Source organism: Lissotriton helveticus, chromosome 7 (assembly GCF_964261635.1).
Source record: "Lissotriton helveticus chromosome 7, aLisHel1.1, whole genome shotgun sequence".
In the NCBI taxonomy this organism is placed as follows: Eukaryota; Metazoa; Chordata; class Amphibia; order Caudata; family Salamandridae; genus Lissotriton; species Lissotriton helveticus.
In genome coordinates, this window is record NC_136068.1 from 1589438477 (window position 1) to 1589464460 (window position 25984).

The 25984-nt window shown below is 44.3% G+C and overlaps 1 long non-coding RNA gene across 2 annotated transcripts in view; it reads right to left on the reverse strand.

Annotated features, from left to right (window-relative positions):
* Positions 1 to 25984, reverse strand: part of LOC144767559 (uncharacterized) — a 358110-nt gene that overhangs the window by 282349 nt on the left and 49777 nt on the right. Inside the window, exon 2 of one of the 2 annotated variants that reach the window (XR_013598258.1) lies at positions 17960 to 18083. The exons of the other annotated variant lie outside the window; for it this stretch is intronic. This is a non-coding gene — a long non-coding RNA (uncharacterized LOC144767559). The remainder of the gene's footprint in view (positions 1 to 17959; positions 18084 to 25984) is intronic. 2 annotated transcript variants of the gene reach the window in all.

The following is a 25984-nucleotide window of genomic DNA, read 5'->3' on the forward strand; positions in this document are numbered from 1 at the left end:
GAGTTGTAGTCAGGGTGTGCTAGGCCCTTTGGTCTACAACAACTAAGTTCAGTAGAACTTAAGTATTCTAAGTCGTGTTTTATATGTACCTATAGGTACTTGTATGATCTTTCAAATGATATTGCAAAGATTACAATTGGTAAAACAACAGCAAGCTCAAATCCCAACCGCTGCACACCAATGTGAGAAGTTGGCCTGGTATATGATGTTCACTATTCTAGTGAGCACCTTGCACCAGTCCAAACAACCCTTATGGTGATGGTTGTAAAGTCAACCTTATAGACCAGCTATCCTAGGGGTAGCATGGACAAAAGCAGTCTTAGGCTAAACTCAAGAGGGCATGTGAAGCCAGCTGTTTTACCATATGCAAACCTTTTAATACCAAATGAAAGGACACCACACAGGTTATATATTCAAAATATATATGTATTTATTTCTAAAACAACCCTCTGAAGTATTTATGAGCACAGAAGCACAAGCGCATAACAAGTAACTTAATATAACATACAAAAGTTGCACAAATATGGATAGGCCCTGGTGGCCCGCTAAACCATATACTAAAATAGTGGTATAAGAACCACGTCACGAACAATGATAAGGCCTAGGGCCTTGGGAATCGCTGGGACTACACTGGACTAACAGTTGTTAGGAAGCAGGAGGCCCACGGGATGCAGGTGCAGTGTCTAAATGCACACGCGTGCACACATAGAAGTTAATGGGTGCGTAAAGTTAGAAAGTTAAAGTTTTAGGAGTCTTCCGACTGGACTAGAAACTAACCACTTGAAAGTAGGACACTAGGAATGTAAACCTTTACAGGAGCACCGCAGTACTTGCGTTACCTCACCCACAGGAAGCGGGTGCATAGGTGTTAAAGTGTGTCGGGTTTCGTCGTGGAGTTCTATGGAGCCTTGGAGAAAAGATGCTGCAGGCGACCAGGAGAGAAGAGTCCGGTTGGATCCAAGGGCGGATCGAGGATGAAGAGTACCTGAAAGCAGAGGGGACAGAGTCTGGGTCACTAGCCAGTGACCAGGATGGAACCAGGAAGGAACCAGGCGATGTCGCGAAGCAATCAGGTGATGTCGAGGAGCTTGTCTCCGCTGGCACGTGGACCAGGAGGTGTCGACGACAAACAGGAGCTGGGCACGGACTGTCCCACGAAGGCTCTCGCTGTCGGCGGTGTCGGTTCTCGATTCGGAGTCAACAGGCCTTGGCAAATGCAACCCACGCAGGAATCGAAGATGGCTTCTGGATCAGACCAGCAAGGTCTGATGGGCTGCTCCTTTTCAGGGGAGCAAGGGCCAGTCTGGAGCAACCAGACCAGCGTTGGAAATTCAAGTTTTCGTCGTCACAGAGGCCACTAGCCAACGGGAAAGTGACCGGACAGACGCGTCGAGCAGGAAAATGCAAAAGGGCCCCACACAGTACTCGGTGAGTGTGGAGAGGTGATCTTCGGTGCAGTTGGTGCTCGGGGCTGGGGCTTCTCAATCCCCAATGCACAACTTCGAGGGTGCCTCAGAAGTTGCACGGAAAGCAATTCGCTGGCTTTCCAAGATGGCTGGTCCCACGTCTCTCGTCGCCTCCACGGGTCTCAGCTTTGCTGTGGCTGTGGATCGGGCTGTTGGATGTCTGGAAGTCTGGTTCTTGTCAGGCTCTGTGTTCGAGGTCCGGCGGGAGCAACGACAAAGCAAACCGTTGAGCGCTTGATAGTGCCTGCTTGCACAGGGTGGTCACTCCTTGACCACAAGGGAGATTCTTCAGTCTTCTACATCGAGTAGGATGTCGAAGGGTCCAGAGTTTCATATCAGAGTTTCAGTCAGGATTATCTAAAGTCTTGGGACTCACCTCCTACCTATATACCAAATCTAGGGGCTGGATTACCTGCTAGGTCCCTCCTATGGGTGGGACCCAGGAAGGGGGTGGTTACACCCCTTTCCCTTTGTCCAATTTCGCGCCAGAGATGGGGCTGGAGTGCCCCAGCACCGATTTGAACTGGCCTATGCATGGGACACCTTGTGTGCCCCAGGCAGTGTCTCCTTTCATTCAGCCCTCCCTGCCCCAATACACTATAGCCTGTCTGGGGTGGTGCTAGCACCTCCATGTGACAGGAAACCTATTGTCCAAGCCTCCCTCGCTGGAAGGACTCCCAGCAGCAGGAGGTCAGACTTGTGTCTGTGGCAGCAGCATCCATTTTGTGATGCTGAGGCTCTGGTTAACTTTAACCGGGATTAATGGAAGTAACATGTCTTCTCCCTCTAGAAGGGTGGAATGCTACCCCCGTTGCCAGAACTGGCGAGGGGGTAGTGTTCCAAAGCATATGACACCTTACACGACATGTTTTGATAAAGCCAAACCAAATATAGCATTTAACCGCGAGGTTCATAATGCACTTAAGAGTATATGGTATGGCATTATCCTAGAACAGCAATAAGGACATGGTTCCGAAAGCTGCAGACAGGCTCAGCTCATGCTAGAGCACCATCTCACATAAAACCAAGCACTCTGCCTTCAGGATTGTTAAGGCCTGCCATTGGAGTGACTTATAGGTGTATATGTGTCCAGATATAGGGTTAGACATAGGAATACCATATCTAAGCAAGGGGTGATTACACGACCTTGCCCCAGCTGAGTGATCAGCCAGTTGTGTCAGTTTGGATGGCCAGCCAGGGGTGGCAAAAGATATGCTGCAGCCCCTGGTAGGCCTTGGGTGCACCTATGCTCTGGGTACCTATAGTACTCTACTAGCAGCCCGTCCCGGCGTTGTCCGGGTATGAATTGCTGCCGGCCAGTAGTATATTGTTTTGTAGGATTTTGTTTAGATAGCATTTCTTATCTGTGACAGGCCTGTGAAACGCTCCGATTCACAGTGCACTGCTGATGCACTTAAGAGTGCGCGTTCAGTAGTGTGTGAACTCGAGTTTCCCTACTTTATTTTTCCTTACAATATTATATAGCGCGAACTCGACAACATGGCATGAGCACAATTTTCATTACAGAAGAACACATTCATTTGTGGTAGGCACGGGGAGACAAAGCGATTTGCCTGGAATCACAGGATGTTGAGCTGATGCCGAGATTCGAACGTAGCTCCCCAGCTCTAAAGCTCGCCATTCTAGAACTTGTGGCAGGAGGTGTGTCTAAAAGTGTATGCCGGTACTGGGTATCAATGAGAGAGACCTGTGCATTTTTCAAATGGGTGGTGAAAAAATATGAGTATGTTGCTGGAGATGTGGGCCACCGTGCCACCAATGTACTTACTGGGGGAGGGTAAACACCTATTATTCGGCAACTTTCTTTCCGCATACCATCACTCCGCATACTTTCATTATGAAAGTACCATGACTCCGCAATGCCATTATAACGCATGGCATTACATTTTATATGCTTTTACCACACATATATTTACAACTAAATTCGTTGTAAATGCATCAATGGTAAAAGCAAGTTTTTTTTTAATGTTTGGATAAGGTAAATATGGGTATAGGGTTATATGTTTTGCGGTACTGAGGTATATGTTTTGGCGTGTTTGGGTATTTTAAGGGTTCAGATATAGTTTTGGGTTATGGGGTACAGGGGTACTTTTAGGGTTTAGGGCTAGGTATGGGTTTTGGGGTACAGGGGTATTTTTAGGGTTCAGGGCTAGGTTGGGGTTTTGGGGTACAGGGGTATTTTTAGGGTTCAGGGGTAGGTTTGGGTTTTGGGGTACAGGAGTATTTTAAGGGTTCAGGGCTAGGTTTGGGTTTTGGGGTACAGGGGTATTTTAGGGTTCAGGGGTAGGTTTGGGTTTTGGGGTACAGGGTTATTGTTAGGGTTCAGGGATAGGTTTGGGTTTTCGGGTACAGGGGTATTTTTAGGGTTCAGGGGTAGGTTTGGGTTTTGGGGTACAGGGGTATTTTAAGGGTTCAGGGCTAGGTTTGGGGGTACAGGGGTATTTTAGGGTTCAGGGGTAGGTTTGGGTTTTGGGGTACAGTGGTATTTTTTGGGTTCAGGGCTAGGTTTGGGTTTTCAGGTAAAGGAGTATTTTTAGGGTTCAGGGGTAGGTTTGGGTTTTGAGGTACAGGGGTATTTATAGGGTTCAGGGCTAGGTTTGGGTTTTAGGGTACAGGGGTATTTTTAGGGTTTAGGGATAGGTTTGGGTTTTGGGGTACAGGGTATATTTATAGGGTTAAGATGGGTTAGTGTTTAAGGGTGTTGGGGTATTTTAAGGAGTAAGGGTGGGTTATGATTATGGGGTGCAGGGGTATTTAAAGGGAGCAGGGTGGGATTAGCACACGATATGAGACATGGTATGAAGGGCGGAACGTACCACACGCCCCCAGCATTTGTCACGCCCCCATGACACACCCACAGCACAACGCAGACACGCCCACAAGGGACTACTTTGCTGGCACAGTTCTTTTACCTTTTAAATGTATATGGTTGGCGTCTGCATAGCCTATGTACTTCTGCTGCAACTGCCCTTTCCCACCCTGTATTGGGTGTTTTGATTGGTGCGGTGGTTCCTGAGATTACCTGCCTCAAAGGTTTGGGCTCTCTCTTTATTATATTAGTATGGATACAGGGACTCATAAGAGTGACCCAAATCCAATTAGGTATGTACCTAAGGTACATGGAGTCCATTTTACAGAAAGAGCAGATAGTTGGCCTTGGATCCTGCTAATCAGGGCCCCAGGCTAAGTCAAAAACCAGCTAAACACAAGGCAAAAAAATCTGGGGTAACCATAGTCAGGTATCCACCTTCCTACAATCTTGCACCCCCATATTTTGTTAAACTTTTTGGGACAACCTCTGCTTTTGTATATGACCCTTTCAACGGGTCATATACTCTGAATTCAGGTGGGTTTGGTTTTGAGGCCACTGCTATACATTTGTTGTCTGCCCATGGCCGCCATATTAAGGTCAGGCATCATTGATCCCATGTTGTAGATTCCTTCAATTTGGAACCCCACCGGTGTTGGCTCATTCTGTGAATGTAGTCGCGTGTTTGACTCTTCCCAGATGAGTACACGCCTCCCAGTATGGTCCTTCAGTACTCATCATCATCTATGAGGGCCTCTTGAAGTCCCGATAAGCCCTCGTCGTTGTCTTCTGCTGATCTCTTAATTGCTTGGTCCTGCCACCAGGGGGACCCTCGTGTCTGCTGTTTAGCAGGCCTCGGGTCTATCCATGTACATCACTTAGCTTTTGGACCGGTGGCAGCGGAGCCGTTTCGGATTGGTTGGCCACGCCCCCAGTACATTTTTTTTTAATAAGAATTAGCCAGTGCAAGCTGCAAAACGTTGTAGCTTGCCAACAGGTTTCGCTAATTTTGTCAATTTTTTTTTACATGTTGCACAGCTGTTGTGCTCTGGAATATGGCTTAAGCCCCTTCGCAGCTGGGCAAATTCCCCTGCTGTGCTGGCGGGCGAGCACAGCAACCCCGTGCTCATGACGAGCTGAGCTCGTCATGAGCCACGGTGGTCGTGTGCTCGTGACGAGCTGAGCTCGTCATGACCACACCTGTTCCTTTAGAACGCTCGCACAGCAGGGGAATTTGTCCAGGATGCGAGCGTTCTAGCGGTCATGCCGGGCTCAGCTCATCATGAGCACATGAGCACCGTGGCTCATGACGAGCTGAGATCGTCATGAGACTCGATAGTGTTAAAGTAAATTAAAAACACTATGACGCGGTTAAAGCTGGCCACTTATAAAGCTCTTTTCTTTTTTACTTTAAGCCATGTTTCACAGCAGGTCAACTGCTGTCCACCCTGTAAAAAACACTGACAAAGAAAATAGATTTTCCATAGCCAATGCTTGTTTATTTCTGTCATTTCTATGTGGTTGACTCGTTTGTGGTAGTGATGGTGTCTGTCTGTCTTCACAAGTCATGGTGTCACATTCTTCTCTCAGTAATCCCTCTGTCATCATGGAGGCTTCCTCTGGTTCTGACAACTCTTCATCCCATGTTTTTTATTACCTGGGACACCTTGCCTCTAGCTGGCAGAGGTTATGAAATCCCCCGTTTATTGTCTTTTTCCAAAAGCTGGGGGAGGATTTTCAGTGATTTACTGGTTTCTCTAGAAGATTTGGATTACATTTCACTATTTCACTGCACTGGTAGCTGTTAAGGTTTTAGGCTTCTGAGGTTTGAGGGCTCCGTAGGCCTTGGCTGCTTACTTCTTTCAAAGTTTTCACTGTCATAGCCTGTGGTGAGTCTTTAGTCTCAATTCTGGCACTTGCCCCTGGGGTTGTTGTGGTTCTGAAAAATCTGGATCCATAATAGTTCTGGACTCGAGAATAAAAACTTCGTCGAAATAGGACGAATTTGGTATCAAAAGACCGAGAATAACGAGTACATCAAGTACATGTATTTTCGGCATATTCGAGTGACAATTTCACCTCGAAATCGTCATTTACCTTCTAAACCCTTAGCTGCATGTTGCCCTCTACATAGGCCTTAATCCAGTCGAATTTGATTCCACAAGGACACATACTCATTAATCGACTTCTTCCCGACCCCAGTACAAGTTAGAACCATTGCCCCAGGCCGAACTCGTTAGGTCAGTTCCCTCCCAGTGGCCGAGCAAGATAGTATCTAGGCCCAACCGGCCATAAAGCCATTTCAGCACGCACACCTGCCATATCTCGCTCACATCTTTCTCCACTCCTTTTCCTCACTTGTTTTATGGTGGGGAGGTGACCATTTTTATTAGGGGTCCAGCGATATCTGATGAAATGTTGGGCCTTGCCGGATGATTTGTTATGGGCAGCACGACGTGAAATATGTACATGTCATCATGACTCTGCTTTTCTTTTGTAATCAGTAACCATAAATGAAATACCACGAATCCAAGGAATGTTTTGCCCAAGGGTGAAAATTGTGTATAAGAAGAGAAACCTAACTTTGTGAAAGTGTGCAGTCTCCTGAATATACTTGTATCATACTTCTAGGACCCTGTCACCTTGGTTGCAGCCAATAAACGAATCTTTGACTTCACCTGGAAGACTCTGAAGTTTCTGTAGGTCTGACTCAGGAGAACCCGAGGTCTCTGGTGTGTTGATCCCCTGGCACCGCTGGGTTACCGGTTCTGTGCCGGTTCTTAAAAACCCAGTACCTCATTTGGCGCCCAACGTGGGGCGATTCCAGTGGTACCAATCAGCCTGAAGATCGTGAGGAGCTTCGTGTGAAAATTCCGGAGGGCCCACCACCTCATCGACCCCTGCATGTGGACGTGGTCCGAAGGTCTTTACTACGAGGTTCCCCGCTTCCCGACGGCTACAAGGACTGCTGCCCTGGCTATCGCCCTGATGTTGGACCCTTGAAATTTTCGGTAGAGCGAAACGCTGAGACGAGTCTTCTGGTGAAGCCATCGATATTTTTCAGTTAAGTATAAGTGGAGCGTCTCCTAGTCCTTAGTTGGACTTACTTTGTGGTATCTTGGAGATACATAAAGGTTTTTATTGGTACTTGCAAGCACCATAACCGAAGGACTCGTGTATTCACGAGAAATATCGTAATCGATAAATCCTTTGAAGTTTTGGAACTAGACTAGAGAGCGAGGATGCCTAGTCTTAGACACAGGAATTGGTTTTGTCTTGGTAGTAATAATAGGGACTCCCGATTGGAGGACTCGTGTCCGGTTCCTCCAGTTGGAACTCCGACTTACGAGCTATACGTTAAACATGGGGTAGGCCCCATCGTTTACAACGAGGTATGGATTAAATACACTAGGAAAGATGGTGTTTTAAAATGGCCCCAATATGGTAGCCTTGATTCTGAAATCTTAGACAACCTTGAAGTTAAACTCTTCAAAAAGAAAGCCCGGCCGGCGATGTTTGACTCTTTCCGCCTATGGCGCAAAGAAGCCAAACAAAAAGAAATTAAATTAGCTAAGAAAAATAAGAGAGAAGGGGGACTTTCAGTAATGCAAGCTGCCGTGCAGTTTAAAGATAATGAGGAAGAGCAGATAAATGAACAGTTGCACAGGCAACGTAAAATGGCAATAGATAAGTGTTATCCAGTTTTGCCGTCTCTTCAGCAAGGGACAGCAAAAGTGCGTGAAAAAGACCAATTAATGTCGCAATTATTAACTTCACCACCCCCCTATGCGCAGAATGCTACAGCACCCCAGCAACCTTTAGTTGCACAAGCTGCGCCTCTGGCTCTTCCACAGCACCCACCAGCTGTTCTTCAGCTGGCTCCTACTTCTTCGGTGCAGCCTCCTCCAGGCCCACCGACCACTTCTGTTTCACCTGTGTTTTCTACGATTTTGCCTACAGTGCTTTCTACATCTCCTAATGCCCCCTCTATGATTTTGCCTAGTACCACATCTATTATTCCTGATACCTCTTCTGCCATCTCTACCCCCGCCTTATCTCACCCCGTTTTTTCGTCTGTTTTTCCTTCAGTTTCACCTTCCCTTCGGCAGAAAATGGCCAGCAATGTTACTAATCTTCTTTTACCCCTTTTTGGGTCGCCTGCTGCGACCCCTTACATAGGACGAAGACAGTTGCGAAGTCAACTGCCTGATTATCAAGAGAGAGATTCCCTGAATGGTTTAGCTCGGAAATGGGTCATGGACACTGCAAAATATGATTTACAGTCTGTCATGGAAGTCTTCCATCAATGGGAAGCAGCGACACAGAGATATGTGTTCGAACAAATGTGTGTCTTTCTTGGCAAGGATTTAGAAGACAATGATCAAGAATGCATCCCGCAAGAGATGTGTCATGTACGATTTAAGTTTGGAGAGGGTATGATTGTAGGACCCGATGTAGAAAAAGCAGTTGAAATGCTATTATCATATCGAAGTAAGGGAAGCAGTTCTGGGTCACCATCGGAATCCAGTGCATCTAGTAGGAAAAAGGCACGACAATACCCAATGAGAGAAGTTCCCCCACAATGGAGAGAGGGTGACGCGACAGCTGTCCCACCTGTCCTTCCCCACTTTCACCGCGTATGGGTACATGTTCCATGGAAGCGAGCTGAAGTTTTAGCACTCAAACAAACACTACCAGATCCGCGTAAAAATCCTGCAGGGTACTATAAAGAATTGTCGCAAACTGCTGGGTCATGTATAATGAATTTGGCCGATATCGATATGTTATTCGGGAACGTTGTTCCACAGCCTTTATGGGGAAAAATTTGTCATGTAGATCATGACCAGGAATTAGGTGACACGTGGGCTAATATTACTGCTGCAGATGCACGACAAGTTGGTGGTGCCAAGCCTGAGCCCCTGATAGCGGAACTACCTGGTAGGATAGTAGATTACATGAAAACAATAATGCCTGCGATACGTGTAAATTGGGATAAGTTATCTGCATGCAAGCAAAAGAAAGAAGAAACTGTTTCAGATTTCTTCACCAGATTTGAAGAAACATTCATTGACCACAGCGGTCAAGATATGACCACAGAAGGTGGTCAGAGATTGTTTGTCGATAAATTTGTGCACAATCTACTTCCAGACTTGTGTAGGAAATTAAAAGATTCATAAAGTTCTTGGGCAGTCTCATCTTCAGCCCAGATATTAGCTACCGCACAGTATTACGAGAATAGAGACAAGGATGAGAAAGATAAAGTAGAGAAGAAAGCTAGAGAACTCAAAACGAAGGTTTTGCTACAGCAAGCCTATCCGCCACGTGGTGGTGGTAACAGAAATAATAATGGTCCGAATCAGTACCAGAACACTTTTCAGCAGCCTCAGAGAAACTTGCAGAGATTGGATTACAATCAAAACCGCGTAGGTCCCAATCAGTGTTTATACTGCAAACAAGAGGGTCATTACAAATATGACTGTCCTGCCCTGCCACAACGTGCAAATGGATTTTCTGGCGTAAGAGGTCGTGGTAGTCAGCAAGCGCCTAGAGGTAGAGGGCGTGGAAACGCCCCTCAGGACGCACGTCCCCTTCCACCACAAAACTCTATGAACAGGTTTGACCAGCAAAATAACGTATCTGACAGGACAGCTCAATACTACGTCGATGAGTATTACACAGAAAATGAGCAGTGGGAGAGTAATGATTGCTAGGACAGCCTTAGACAAGGAGAGGGAGTCGTTTCAGTTCCAGTAGATCAGAGTGGACCTTACGTTGAGGTGATTACATCGGGTGTGTCAGAACCTTTTCTGTTGGATACTGGTGCTACAAAGAGTTCTATTATGCACTCCAAACTCCCTGGCGCACCTTTGTCTGGCGAAATGAACGTTTCCGTAGGTTTTTCTGGCGCCCCGGTTAGAAATCCGATTTCTGACCCTTTATCTCTTTCTGTTGGTCCTTGTGAATTCGAAGCACCCCTTATTTTGACAACAGGTTGTGGCGAAAATTTGCTAGGATTAGATTTGCTAAAAAGATTGTATGCGACTTTGTACTGTTCTCCCTCAGGAGTACAACTGACTTTAGGTAAGAAAGTGGTTTCTCCCATGTATTTGTCGAGAAATGCACTTCCAGCAGAATTGGCACTCCTTCCAGATATTCTTTGGGCTACTGGTCCGAATGATGTAGGTCTTTTAGAAATTCCACCGTATATTGTAACATTGAAACCGAATGTCAAAATGCCACGAATTCCCCAATATAGAATATCCAATGAGGGCGAAAAAGCTTTGCTAGCGATTGTTTACGAGTTGATTGAGAAAGACGTAATTGAAGAAACACGAGGCAATGTTTGCAATAGTCCTGTTCTGCCTGTTTTAAAACGAACTGACCCTTCTCAGCCACCTGTGTATAGATTCGTGATTGATCTTAGGGAAGTAAATAAGATAGTGGTGCCACAATTCCCAGTTGTCCCCGACATTACAACATTATTGACTATGATTCCAGCATCCGCATCCTGGTTTTCGGTGATTGACCTGAAGAATGCTTTCTTCAGTATCCCGATTGCTGAGGAAAGCAGGGATATTTTTTCCTTTAGTTTAGGTGGTCGCAGTTTCCGCTTCAAACGCGCTCCTCAAGGCTACTGTGAAAGCCCCTCAATATACAGTCAAGCTCTGAAAAGTCAGCTTGACACAATGGTTTTGCCCAAAGGTTCCACTCTCGTACAGTACGTAGACGATTTGCTCATAGCTGCGGATACTGAGAAAATTTGTAAAATGGCCACGTTGACATTACTGCGCCATCTATGTGATCTGCACCACAAGGTGTCACTTTCCAAGCTTCAATATTGCCGACAAGAAGTGACCTACTTAGGTCATCTCTTATCGAAGGAGGGGAGGAAACTGACCCCAGAAAGAATTCAGGCAATAGCTAAATTGAATGTGCCAAGAACGCAGAGAGAAGTACGCGCTTTCTTGGGCATTACATCGTACTGTAGACAGTGGATTCCAAATTTTTCGTTATTAGCCAAACCCTTATTGGCACTAACGTGTACAAATACACCCAATCCCATTCCTTGGTCCGATGAGTGTCAGAAAAGTTTTCTCGAATTACGCACAGCATTATGTTCGGCCCCTGTGTTAGGTAACCCCAACTACAGTAAGCCTTTCACATTATATGTCCAAGAGAAGGAGGGCTGTGCATTGTCCGTGCTGACTCAGTTATACGGAGATAGACAGCGGCCATGCGCCTATTTTTCGTCAACTTTGGATCCGGTAGCACGAGCATTGCCGAGTTGTTTAAGGGCCACAGCAGCAGCAGCTGTTTCTATTCGACAGTCTGCAGGTCTAGTAATGAATAATACACTAATCGTGATGGTCCCGCATGCAGTAGACACATTGTTAAATAGGACCAAGACACAGCATTTAACTAGTGCTCGACTGTCCAGTTATGAATTGACGCTACTAGCGAGCCATGTGCACATCAAAAGATGCAGTACCTTGAACATAGCCACATTGTTACCAATTGCTGAGGAATCGGATGCTTCAGAACAGCACGATTGTTTCCTCAGAACAGAGGAGGAGACAAAAGCGAGAGTTGATTTATTCGACACTCCTCTTGCTGAGTGTGATGGTACATTGTGGGTGGATGGTTCCTGCTTTAAACTCCCAAATGGTAACGTGACTACAGCATATGCTGTCACAACTTTGCACACGATCGTTGAAACTGCGCGAATACCACATGGTTCAGCTCAAGCCGCTGAACTCGTGGCACTAACGAGAGCATGTGTGTTATCCAAAGGAATGAAAGTGACTGTCTATACCGACAGTCAGTATGCTTTTGGAGTGGCTCACAGTTTTGGACGATTGTGGAGAGAACGTGGGTTCCTGACTTCGCATGGAGCTAAGATTCAGCATGGTCAGTTGGTGAATGAGCTTCTTGAATCACTGACGTTGCCCCTGAAAGTAGCGATCGTGAAGTGTAGTGCACACAAGAAAGTGATTGATGATGTTGGTCGTGGAAATGCATTTGCTGATGAAGCTGCTAAGGAAACGGCAAAGAATATGATGAGCCGAATGTATGTCGCGAGCCCAGAAAGATGGACTGGTGATGTTGGAATATGTGAAGACACAATAGAAAGTGTGAAGTCCATCCAAGCTGAGGCCACGGAGAAAGAGTTAAGCATGTGGAGAGAAAGTACAGGGAGAATGGATGCAAATGGTTGTTGGATTGAATCGACAGAGCAACAGAGATGGTTGTTACCCGATGCATATGTGCCTGCAGTGGTTACAATGGCTCATGGGATGGCCCATATCAGCGCGAAATGGATTTGCGAGTCGTTGGCCCCAGTGTGGAAGAATTCAGGGATTCCCAAGTGTGCAGAGAATGTTGTCAAGAATTGCATGGTATGTCTGAAGCACAATCCTGGTAGGGGAACCCCAACTCCAGCTGGTCATTTTGCACCTCCTACGTATCCGTTCGAGGTTTTGCAGCTAGATTTCATACACATGGAGAGGTGCAACAACTTAAAATATGTGCTCGTGGTTGTTTGTGCCTTCTCAAGATGGGTAGAAGCCTATCCCCTAAGGGACAATACTGCCTTGTCCACAGCGAAAGCCCTTGTGAAAGAGTTCTTCCCCAGGTTCGGAATGCCTAGAATGGTCTGGTCGGACAACGGAAGTGAATTTGTGGGTTGTGTGATGAAAAGAGTGTGTGAAGGGCTAGGCATTAGGCAGAAGTTCCACGCTGCAAATCACCCCCAATCAGCTGGATTAGTGGAATGTTACAATGGCACGCTTAAACTTAAATTGGCCAAAATCCAAGCGAGCACGGGTCTTAAATGGCCCGACGCTCTACCCTTAGCACTCCTATCCACCAGAATGACTGTGCATTCGCGAATGAAACTCAGCCCCTATGAAATAATCTTTGGTCGGCCAGCCAACATATGGGGAGTGCCTAGGCCCATGAAGTTTAGCGAGCTGCAACACCCCATTTTGCTTGACTATTTGTATGAATTGACGGCTAAATTGCGTGTTTTATATCAACAGGTCCACAACACCTTGCCTCCGGTCTCTGAGACACCGGGTCACTCCATTGACCCCGGTTCCTGGGTGTTGGTCCGCAATTTCCAGAGGACAAGAAACGACCAGCCCAGATGGACCGGGCCTCACCTCGTCCTCCTGTCCACAAGGTCGACTGTTAAAGTGGAGGGGTAGGCCAATTGGGTCCACGGGATCCATTGTAAGAAGATACCCTTCCCTCTGCCACATGACCAATGGGTCCGAAAAGGAGGCACTGACTCAGAGCGCACAACTGATGAACGTGTAAAAGAAGCTAAACGTGATTGTACGAGTGGGAACATTTTTCAAGAAACTACGCTGCCATCAGAACAATTGAACTCTGTGGAACCTGAGCTACTATTTCTGGACCAGACAGTACCCGGGAAAAGACGCTACAATTTGCGACCAAGAAAAACAGACTAAAAGTAAAAGTGATTTATTTTATGATCCGAGAGAAAAACCTGTGGACTAATAAAATACGTTTTTTTTTCCCCAAATCCTATTTTTGAAAGTGCAGATTCTCCCATCTAGGTAACTTGCTTATTTTTGTTTTTCTTGAACCGCCATCCGGGTTCCGCTGCTAGGGTCGCGGTTGATTAAAGACTTTTGGGTGCAGCGGACGACAATAGGTCGCTGGTTCCAGTTGGTCCAAGGGAGTCACCCTAGACTGACGGAAGCATCCTTTAGCAGAAACAACCTACCGCCGCGGGCAGCACCTTAGAGAGGATGGAGTTTCCTGATGTGGAGAGAACTGCCAAACAAATGAACTTTAAGCAGAGACTTTTGAAAACAATGAGAAAGAAAATTTTTATAATAATGTGTATTTTTATGCTATTTAGGGTAATGGTCTTTTTGATAAGCTATGTTTTATTCTCTTTTCATGTGACATTTGCGCCCACTACATCACCCATACCTCCTCCTACTGTTTCCTCTCATTCTTTCCACCCTTTGCCTGACCACGAATCAAATAGGAGATTAGAGTTCATTAATAACTCCTTCGTTCAGCTATTACACCAACACCAACTTGTAATGAACACAACCAACTGTTGGGTGTGTGGTCTCATGCCCCACACCACGGATAGAGGTATCCCCTATTTGGTCCTGCCATTTAGTCGCAATGGGTCAGTATGGGCATATAGGACAATGTTCATATATGCACGAGAAATCCAACCCCTACGTTCTGTAAAAGACAACCTCAAGACTAGCGCCCTAGTCAAGGGTATAGTTGACATGATCAAGGAAGTAACTTCTTACGAAGATACCCCGGATGATGAGATACTTGCATATGTAGGTTGGAATGTGACCGGATATGGCACTACATTAAGTGAGAAACAGCAAGCCAAGAGATCGTCCCCTATCTGGATCGTACCCCATCAAGGTCGCCTGTGTCTGCAAGGTATTGGTAGGAATCCCAGAGCTCAACTAGGGAAGAGTGTCTGTACAGAAACGTACGTTTTTGGATCTCAGACTTCCCCTGCCTTTTTAGCCGCTAAGGGTACTTATTTCATCTGCCATGATAGAGCCTATACATGGTTGCCCCCTGACTTCTCGGGCTCATGTTTTGTTTCATTCCTGTTACCTCCCACCTACACAGCAGCGGCGGATTACCATCGGACAAGGGTAGTTAGAGGTGTTTTGAGTAAAGAAGACACTGCAGGTCAAGAACTTGGTGACTTTGCAATGGGTGTTCTGCCGTTCTGGGGAGCCATGGTTAACAGCAGAAACATTAGGCAATTAACAAGGGTAGTTGAATCCACCGTGACTGAAACTGCTGGTGCCCTTAGTAACCTGACTGCTGAGCTCCAGTCGGATCGACTGATGACCCTTCAGAACCGGGTCGCTTTGGATGTAATACTTGCGGACCGAGGTGGAGTATGCAAATTGATCCAGTCCAGTTGTTGCATTTTTATTCCAGATAATGCTCCAACAGTGTACGGGGCCATCTCCAAACTACATAAAATTTCCGAATCCATCCATGTGGATAAGGGAGATTGGTCATTAATGGGATGGTTCTGGGGACTGATATCTGCCTGGGGATGGAGAATTCTGATGGTCATTGGGATGGTCTTAGCCATTCTTTTCCTGTTCTGTCTATGCATACAGTGTGCTCCTGCAATATGTGGCCTCTGTGTTACATCATGTGTAAGGAAGCCTGTGTCAAGACATGAGCTCAGCACTAGAATGATGTTGCAGCAACATCTCAATGACTTTAGGAATATAGATCTGGACTCAGATTAACATGAGGATAGATTAATTGCCTATGTAAGGGCAAAAGGAGGGTCTGTGGTTCTGAAAAATCTGGATCCATAATAGTTCTGGACTCGAGAATAAAAACTTCGTCGAAATAGGACGAATTTGGTATCAAAAGACCGAGAATAACGAGTACATCAAGTACATGTATTTTCGGCATATTCGAGTGACGATTTCACCTCGAAATCGTCATTTACCTTCTAAACCCTTAGCTGCATGTTGCCCTCTACATAGGCCTTAATCCAGTCGAATTTGATTCCACAAGGACACATACTCCTTAATCGACTTCTTCCCGACCCCAGTACAAGTTAGAACCATTGCCCCAGGCCGAACTCGTTAGGTCAGTTCCCTCCCAGTGGCCGAGCAAGATAGTATCTAGGCCCAACCGGCCATAAAGCCATTTCAGCACGCACACCTGCCATATCTCGCTCACATCTTTCTCCACTCCTTTTCCTCACTTGTTTTATGGTGGGGAGGTGACCATTTTTATTAGGGGTCCAGCGATATCTGATGAAATGTTGGGCCTTGCCGGATGATTTGTTATGGGCAGCACGACGTGAAATATGTACATGTCATCATGACTCTGCTTTTCTTTTGTAATCAGTAACCATAAATGAAATACCACGAATCCAAGGAATGTTTTGCCCAAGGGTGAAAATTGTGTATAAGAAGAGAAACCTAACTTTGTGAAAGTGTGCAGTCTCCTGAATATACTTGTATCGTACTTCTAGGACCCTGTCACCTTGGTTGCAGCCAATAAACGAATCTTTGACTTCACCTGGAAGACTCTGAAGTTTCTGTAGGTCTGACTCAGGAGAACCCGAGGTCTCTGGTGTGTTGATCCCCTGGCACCGCTGGGTTACCGGTTCTGTGCCGGTTCTTAAAAACCCAGTACCTCATTGTGCCTATCTCAGTACATTCTTTTGCTTCTCAGTCACTGTAGGACTTGTGGATCTATCTTTTTGGGTTGCATTTTTGGTGGAAGTATCATTAGTCCATCGGATATGCAAGTGCCCTTGCCCAATCCTCTCGTATCCTGTAGATTGGGTGGTTCTTCAAGCTGACATTCGGTTCGGCCTTAGGCTCAGGACGAGGTGTTATCAGCATTCTTCCCCATTTATATCTGAAGGTGGACAAGTTAATTGTCAACTGTTCACTGGGATATCGTTCCCCGTTGGTTTGAATTGTTTCTTCAGGAAGTTTAACTATTTATTCATTTACTTTTAGAAGACAGTTTGAGGTGGGTAGTCATCACCTTTGCTTATTTTCAGGTAGCTACACTAAGCCATGTTTTTGGTTTCTTCGCTGGCTTGAGTTCCTCTTCCAACAGGTCTTCAGGAGAGGTCTGGTATGGTTTGGCCGCTTCCGGAATGAAGATACTGGTGATTCCTCTACTTGCCATTTGTGGTACAGCTGTTCAATCTTTTCCCCAATCCCTGGTCTAGAGTTGGAGGCTTCTATGTTTGGTGGCTCTCGGGTGAACTTTGGAGTCTGCATCCTCGGTTCGGTATGCAACCTTTACAACGCAACTTTTACCACGCAGTGCTGTTACAACGCATGTATTACAACGAAAACCATTACAACGCATTACACTGGGGGGCGCTCTAGGATAAGGAATAGTTTTAATTTACTATCCAACACCTTCCCTAGTGTCCACGGGGACGGGAGTTGGAATAGTAAATTAAACTATTCACTATCCAGCACCCCCAAGTGTAATGCGTTGTAATGGTTTTCGTTGTAATACTTGCGTTGTAACAGCATGCGTGGTAATAGCATGCGTTGTAACGTCATACATCCCTCGGTTCTATTCTCTTAAGATTTTTTTGTACATTTTTACAAGTCACCAGGTTTCCAGTTTCCCTGGCTTTGTGTATGTCTTTTCTGGGTTTCTGAAGACTGGTGTAAGGTTTTGGTATTCCTCATTAGAAATGACTGGGATGAGGGATATTAAGTAATATTACAATTAGCTACTAGTAATTTACATTACTCTTAGTCCTACCTGACCCTGTCCCAGTGATTACATACCACCCACACTGCTCATGACTGTCCAGCCTTCATAAGACTTAGATATGTCAAGAGGATGTTGGGAATGTCTTCTTATTTATCTCACCCAAAGGGGAATCGATTCATCTCATTAGTAATGCCTGGGACGAGGATGAATAGGATTACTAGTAATGAATATTATTGGTAAGTAATCAGAGCATTAGCTATAACCCAAACATTACCATTTTCAACAGTCTGCTCAATAGCTTGGGTAGTGCTTGCAGGCTATGTATAAGAGTGTATGATGGGGTGCAACCTGCAACCATCCCAAGGCTGCACTACAACTTATTATTAGACATATTTCTATCAACCTGATTTACCTGGTGTACCAGCACTTCGAACACCGAAAATGAACATCATCATAAGATAGGCTGAGTGCAGCACTCAGGTTTTTATCACACTAGTTCCTGATGCAGAGGGGTCTTGAAAGAGCATTCTCTCTGGCTACAGGGAAGAAAAACAGTTTAAATTAAATAGAAAGAGGGACTCTGAACATCCTTATAGTTCAGGCAAGGCAGGTCACACACAACAGATCACAAAAATTCAAAGGGATATAAATGTTCATATTTACATCTGTTCCCAAGAGCCCTGAAAAACACAGAATGTGGCACTGCATGCTCTGATGTTTTTTGTGACCTCACTTAGAAATGGCATCTCCACCATGGATCCGAGGGGTCTTCTCGAATCACCATAGGGCAGGCAGTAGCAGGATTTTATGATTGAGTGTTAGGATCTTATAGTTTATTTATTATTGCAAAGCTAATTAAAGTCACTGCAAACAATTAAAATGTGTTAAACAACTTGACTTAATGCAGTGCAAGCGCTACCATAGCGCAAAAAAGGTTACAGTCAGCGACTCGACTCTCTCAGCTCGGAGCCGGTAAGGTACAAAATAAAAGCAATTGAACATTTCCTGCTTCTCTATTCCAACTCCCCACCCACTTCCCCCACACCCTACAATACTTTTTAGGACCCCATGGGGATCAGGGCATTTCCAGGATGCAGCTATGACCCTCTTAGCCACCACCATTGCCGTAGTAAGAAACAACTTTTCACTTCTGGATCCCTCCAACCCACACCCAGGGGTGCGTGCCGTGGTCGTGAGGAACTTCCCACCCCAGTATTTCCGTGAGTTCTTCCTCAATGTCACCCCAGAACGGTGTCAAGCGGGGGCAAGCCCATACCATGTGAAAGAAATCAGCCGGTTCATCGGCGCACCTGCCAGAGGGGCGTGCACTGGGTCAGCTTTTGTGTCCACTGAGTGTGTTGCAGCGATGCCGGCCAGGCTAACAGCGCAGAGCGCGTCACCTTCGGTAGCCGGGACGGAATGGGCTCTATAACATAGAGTGGATTTTGGTCAGGCCTAGCTCTCCCAGCTCAAGCCCGTAGGCCGGGTTTGACCAGCCCCCATAGTGATAAAAGTACTCAATTCAAGTAGAAGTTGAAGAGTAAGTTTATTAGTACAACCATCAACAGCAAGAGCTCAGCAACTGACTCTCATAACATTGGAATGTTATCATTCATCCTAAGATGTAGTGTACTCTATGTTCTATTAAAGTGACAGTAATCATAACACATTCCCTATCCATAATAAAATAAAAGTAAAACTTACAAACAAGGAAAAAATATAAGACAAATAAATAAGTAAATAGTATCAGTACATAACATAGTCCCTGAATTTGCTAGGCATTTGTCTATGTCTTCCAAGTGTATTATACGAGTGACAACTTGAAGAGACACCCTTGGAAATATCATTTAATTCAGAACAATTAATAGAATGATCCTTTAATTCTGTACACTTCGCTAACCTAGACATGTTCCAAGTACAACCATTGTCTAAAGTTACAACATTTTTCTTAATTGCGACAATGGTGAAAGGACCACAAAAATTGGATGTACCTTTGTACCCATGCTTAGGTTTTTTCACAAGCACACAGTCACATACATTCCACTACCTCAGTTTAACAGCCATCCTTTCATCATACCGCTGCTTATACCTTTGTTGATACTTGGTCAGCACATCCCTCCTTCTCAACTCACTTCCTACACTATCATCACAAACTTTTTCCGGAAGCCAAGCTGGATTAAGTTTGGAACTAGCCATTCTTCCCCTCAAAGCTTCGAGAGGAGATTTCTGCATGATAGCATTGGGAACCGTGTGATGTGCCCACCATGTCCCCCTCAACACACTACTAAAAGAAACTTTAGATTCCAAAGCATTGTGTGCACAACTTTTTACTATCCTGTTCATTCTCTCTGTGAGACCATTGGCTTGAGGAGAATAAAGAGCAGCCTTCTGGTGAACAATTACAAGACTCTTAAGAAAAACATCCATTTCATTGGAGGTAAATTGTACCCCATTATCAGTGAGCAAGTACTTAGGAACCCCTTCTGACACAAATACATCTTTTAGGAATTCAATAACTGCTTTAGAATTTACCACCCCCATACACTTTGAAACTACCCACGTAGAGGTATAATCCACCAACAATACCACAAACCTTTCATAAGAAGGCATCAACTCAAAAGGACCAGCAATATCAAGTCCCACCTTAGTCCAAACCGCAGTAGGTACCGTTTTTGTTTGGACTTTGGACTTTACTCATTTGGTAAGTTAAAATTACCTTTTGGCTGTTATCCTAATGCAGTGTTTTCTTTTAAATTGGATCGCGTGTGCCTGACATTGCGCGCTCTATCACGCGAGCGCGACATTGCCTTTCATCAGGATCGAGTTCTTTGCCATTCGGAGCTAGGAGAACTTTAACCTGACGGCGTCAAACGCATGACGTCAACGTAACGCCAAGCGTCATCACGTTTCAGCAGCCATTTTGGATTTGCTTGGCAATGCTGGCATACACAACTCCGACGGCAGCGCATCGATTTGTTTTTTGTAATTGGGACTGAGGTGACAACGCCGATGCGCACAGCAGCGCGTCTATCTACACTATATTTTTGAAGTGTGAAGTGAGTAAAGGCATTTTATAACAAGTTCAACACATTCGAGTAAACGCATTTTACAACAAGATAAATGCATTAGAGATACGAGACATTTGCTCATTATTTACAAGATATTTTCTCATTATTTTCATTATATTAACACTCATATATTAACAGGCAATTTTTACAAAGTGATATTGTAATTAATTACAAAGTACATATTTTCATTCATACAATGGCTTCTACTTCAAGTATGTCACAACCACCTCCATTTCTATCTGAAGAGGGAGAACCAATTCTTCCTTGGAAAAGATGGAGGAATTTATTTGACTCTTATTTGGTAACAATTGGAGGGGAAAAGTTTTCTGCATTCAGAAAACAAGCAATTTTATTACACAATTTGGGAGTCGAAGGTAGACATGTATATGATAGTATGGACACCATACCAATTGGTGGAGCTGATGGAGAACCTTCTGACATATATGAAATGTCCATGCCTACGTTGGAACGTTATTTTGGTCCCAGGATTAATGTGGTTTTAGAACGTCATAGGTTCTTCACACGCATACAAGGTCCCACAGAACGAGTTGGAACATATGTAGCTGCGCTAAAGACCCTTGCACGTACATGTGATTTTGAAGATTTGTCTGAGTCGCTGGTGAGAGATCAGCTTGTAAGATGTACAAACAGCTCGAGAGTCCAAGAGAAATTGCTATCAAAGAATCCTACATTGAAAGAAGCTGTAGCCATTGTAGAAGGCATGGAAAATACATCTACTTGGGTCAAAGAGATAAGGAAAAACAGAGATGAAGGGAATCACACTATAAGTGACAATAAAAAAAAAAACATGATACGGTACATATGTTAGAGGAAGATGATATTATTCAGGAAGTACATGAAGGTGTTGCTAAAGTGTCTGTTGGCACTAAGAATAAACGGATTCAAAAGAACTCTTGTTCTCAAAAGAACGCTCTGGAGAATCAACCTCGTCCTTCTTCTGGTAAAGAGTTTCCCATGACCAAGGAACTGTGATTTTCGTCAACAACGTTCATGTTCTAGTCAGAGAATGCGAAGTTTCAGATGTGGGAGTTTTTCTCACACGCTCGTGTGTGTAAGTCGAGTAAAAAGAAAGATGTGAGTGATGGTGTGTCGGATATCGTACGTACGGTGGTAGTGTCAAATGTAAAAGGAGAAAACATTGATTCTGAACAGATTTATATGCCATTTTGTGACATAGGAATTGATAAGTATGTGTTCAAACTCATGGCAGATTCAGGATCTCCGTTCACTTTAATTGGAAACAAAATTTGGGACGAAGTGGTTGGATTAGAAAATGTAATTTGTAAGAAAATTCCTAGGCAGTCTAACCAGTAGGCAAACAATTAATCTGACCCAATAGCAAAAGGAACATTCAAGAAATACATTTATAAAACAAACATACTTTTAATTGACATAGTAAAATTCATATAGAGACCTGAGCAAATATCAGACTATATGATAGAATCTAACAATAATCAAAACATATACATATAATACATTTATAAATGTATTTCTTGAATGTTCCTTTTGCTATTAGGTCAGATTAATTGTTTGCCTACTGGTAAGACTGCCTAGGAATTTTCTTACAAATTTTATTTACCCTGCCCTAGGAGTCTGATTGTATTACTACCCAGGGGGTCCTTGTTTTTCTCATTTTGGATTAGAAAATGTAACACTCTTACCTCCAGACATTAATCCTCTGAGTTATAATGGGTCAAGGATAGACATTCTTGGGTACATAGTAGCTAAAATCGTTTTCAAAGGCAAGGAGATTAATGGAAAGGTGTACATAGCTGTGAGAGGTGATAATCTCCTTGGATGGAGACATCAACATGACTTGGGTGTAGTTCTTAATCCGGGTGCTAAGAATCCTCAGGATCAAGTGATGTTAATGGAAGAATTACTTACTTATGTGCATTCAACAGTCGGTAGTGTGTGTGATTCCAACAAATATTTTTCTGATTATCCCATGGTGTTTTCGGATACACTGGGGTGTTTAAAAGGATTTGAACACAGAATAATTCTTAAACAATTTGCTAGACCATGTGTGCATAAGGTTAGGAAAGTACCTAATATGATGGTTGAACCTTTGAAGCTGGAGATTGAGAGATTGTTGAAGTTGGGAGTGATACAAGAGATTGAATCATCGGAGTGGTTAAGTCCGGTGGTTTTGGCGCCCAAGGATGGTGGAAAGTCAGTGAGAATGTGTGTGGACTTACGTGGACTGAATGAATGGATCTGGGTTGATCGACAGCCTCTTCCAAATATATCAGAATCTATCAGCATTTTGAAAGGAGCGAACATTTTTAGTGTACTTGATCTCTCATCGGCGTACCACCAAATTGGGTTGCATCAAGATTCTAGGCATTTAACATCTTTTGTTACGCCCATAGGTGCTTATCAGTTTTTAAGAATGCCTTTCGGTTTAGCTTCGGCTGCCGCTTGTTTCCAAAGAGTAATGAAGAAGGTTCTTGGAAGTTTACTCAATGTGATGTTTTTTCAGGACTATATTTTGATGTATGGAGTGAATGAATGTGAGCATGATGTGGTGTTGAGATCGGTATTGGATAAGTTGAGTGAAAGTGGTCTCACGGTAAAAAAGGAAAAATGCCGCATTGGGTTAAAATCGGTTACTTATCTGGGACATGTAATTTCTGGGAATGGGATACAACCAAAGTTGGAACTGACTGAGAGTATTGTAAGAGCACCAGCTCCAGAAGATAAAGATCAAGTCAAGTCATTTTTAGGGATGGCGGAGTTTTACTCCAAGTTTGTCAGAGGTTTTGCAAGTATTGTTGAACCTATAAGAATTCTTTTGAAAAAGGGTGTACGCTTTATTTGGTCAAGTGATTGTGAGAAGGCTTTCGAGACAATTAAAGTGGAGATTGGGAAAATGCCCACTTTAGGTCATTTTGATTCTAAATTGAAAACCATCTTGACAACTGATGCCAGTCTTAGGGTACTTGGTGCAGTGCTTTCCCAAATAGTAAATGGAGAAGAAGTTGTAGTGGGTTTTGCTTCAAGGGCTTTGAAAGAAGCGGAAGTGAATTACTCTTGTATTGAGAGAGAAGCTTTGGCAGTATTTTGGTCAATACATCATTTTAAATTTTATCTGTGGGGCATTCCATTTGTTGTTAAGTCTGATCATCGCCCTCTTGTACAAATTTTCTCTTGTCATCAGAATGATCATTTGACACCCAGGTTGAAGAGATGGAGTGAGGGGTTGCAAGAGTTTAATTTTGGTTTGCAATACATTCCAGGACAAAACAATAAGCCTGCGGACTGTCTGTCACGTTTGCCCATTGAAAGAGAATGCATTTCAGAAGGTGTTGAACGCGTGAATTGGGTACTCGAATCTAGCATTCCTAAAAATGAATGGTTGAGTTGTGTTGAGAGGGATGTAGTGTTTCAGTCTTTGAAGAGGGTCATCAAAGAAGGTTGGCCAAGTTATGATGAACTGGACAATAATCTAAAGTTGTACTGGACAGTGAGGAATGATTTGACTTTTTGGCAAGATAATCTTTTGAGAGGTGACAGAGTAGTTCCTCCAAGTGAATTAAGGGACAAAGTGGTCAACTTGGCTCATGAGGGTCACTTGGGGAGAAGTCTCACTAAAGCACGTCTCAGAGAAAGATATTGGTGGCCTGGAATGGATCGAATGGTTGAGGTAGTTGTGAAAGATTGTCACTTGTGCACTGTTAATGATAAATCACGCACCACTTGTCAGTCTCCTCTTTCTCCTGTGGAGGTACCTACTGCGGTTTGGACTAAGGTGGGACTTGATATTGCTGGTCCTTTTGAGTTAATGCCTTCATATGAAAGGTTTGTGGTATTGTTGGTGGATTATACCTCGAAGTGGGTAGTTTCAAAGTGTATGGGGGCGGTAAATTCTAAAGCAGTTATTGAATTCCTAAAAGATGTATTTGTGTCAGAAGGGGTTCCTAAGTACTTGCTGATAATGGGGTACAATTTACCTCCAATTAAATGGATGTTTTTCTTAAGAGTCTTGGAATTGTTCACCAGAAGACTGCACTTTATTCTCCTCAGGCCAATGGTCTCACATAGAGAATGAACAGGGTAGTAAAAAGTTGTGCACAAAGAGCTTTGGAATCTAAAGTTTCTTTTAGTAGTGTGTTGAGGGAGAGATACATTTATTTATTTATTTTATTTATTTTGAAAGTTTTATATAGCGCGGACAAGATCTTTGCAGATATCAGAGCGCTTTACTTTGCGCTTTGCACAGAAGGGGTACATGAGGGAACATAGTCACAACAATTAAGTCAGAGGAGCATACAGTACAAATAAGTGAGGGCAAAGCCAATCGTGAAAATCAGTAAATCAATAATACAAGTATTGCAAATATACAACGGGGTCAAACAAGTAATACAGATCGGTGCCTATTCTTAAGGAGACCCAATTAACAGTTCAGGTGTATTTTGCCATAAGGGTAGCTTTTACTTCTTTCTTAAAGAGAGTAGTGGAAGAGATGAGCCTAGTTTCGGGGGGAGTGAGTTCCAGATTCTGGGTGCCATTCCTGAGAAGGAGCGGTTATATGTTTTTTCCTTCCGGAATCTGCGTGGTTTCAGCAGAAGATTGTTTGTGCCTCTAGTGTTTCTAGCGCCGCCAGAGATTGTCAACTTCTGAGTGAGGTAGCCGGGAGATTTCAGGTGTACCGCCTTGTGTGTCATGCAGGCGATTTTCAGATGTATTCTGGCTTCAAAAGGCAGCCAGTTCAGGGATTTCAAGTCAGGGGAAATATGAGAGTGCTTTTTTGACCCAGTTATGAGCCTCGCTGCAGCGTTTAGAGAAGCTCTTAGGGGTGCGGTAGTAGTTAGCGGGAGTCCGCAGAGGGCGACGCTGCCATATTCTATTCGAGGGATGACTAGTGCTTGTACTGCGGTTTGGAAGTCATTGGCTGAGAGGAATGGTTTAAGTTTCCTCAGGGTATTGATTTGGAAATTCGCTCCCTTAGTTGCCTTGTTGATGTGTTGCTGCATGTTGAGATTGGTGTCGAGGGTTATGCCTAGAGATTTTGCTGAATCCACGATGGTGGGTTGGACATTGAGTGCAGTTAGGTGTTTGAACCAACTTTGAGTGGTGGAGATCTTCGCTGGAGGTGAGATCAGAAGGAACTCTGTTTTCAGAGCATTGAGTTTGAGATGATTATCGGCCAGCCAAGATTGGGTGCTTCTGATCGTTGAGTTCAGGAGCATAATGTCTTTGGGGGATTGTAATTTGAAATATAGTTGGGTGTCATCGGCGTACATGTGAAAGTGTAAGTTAGATGCTTGTAGCAAGGTGGTGAGAGGTTCCATCACTAGGTTGAACAGAGTTGGGGATAGTGAGGATCCTTGGGGGACGCCCAGCGT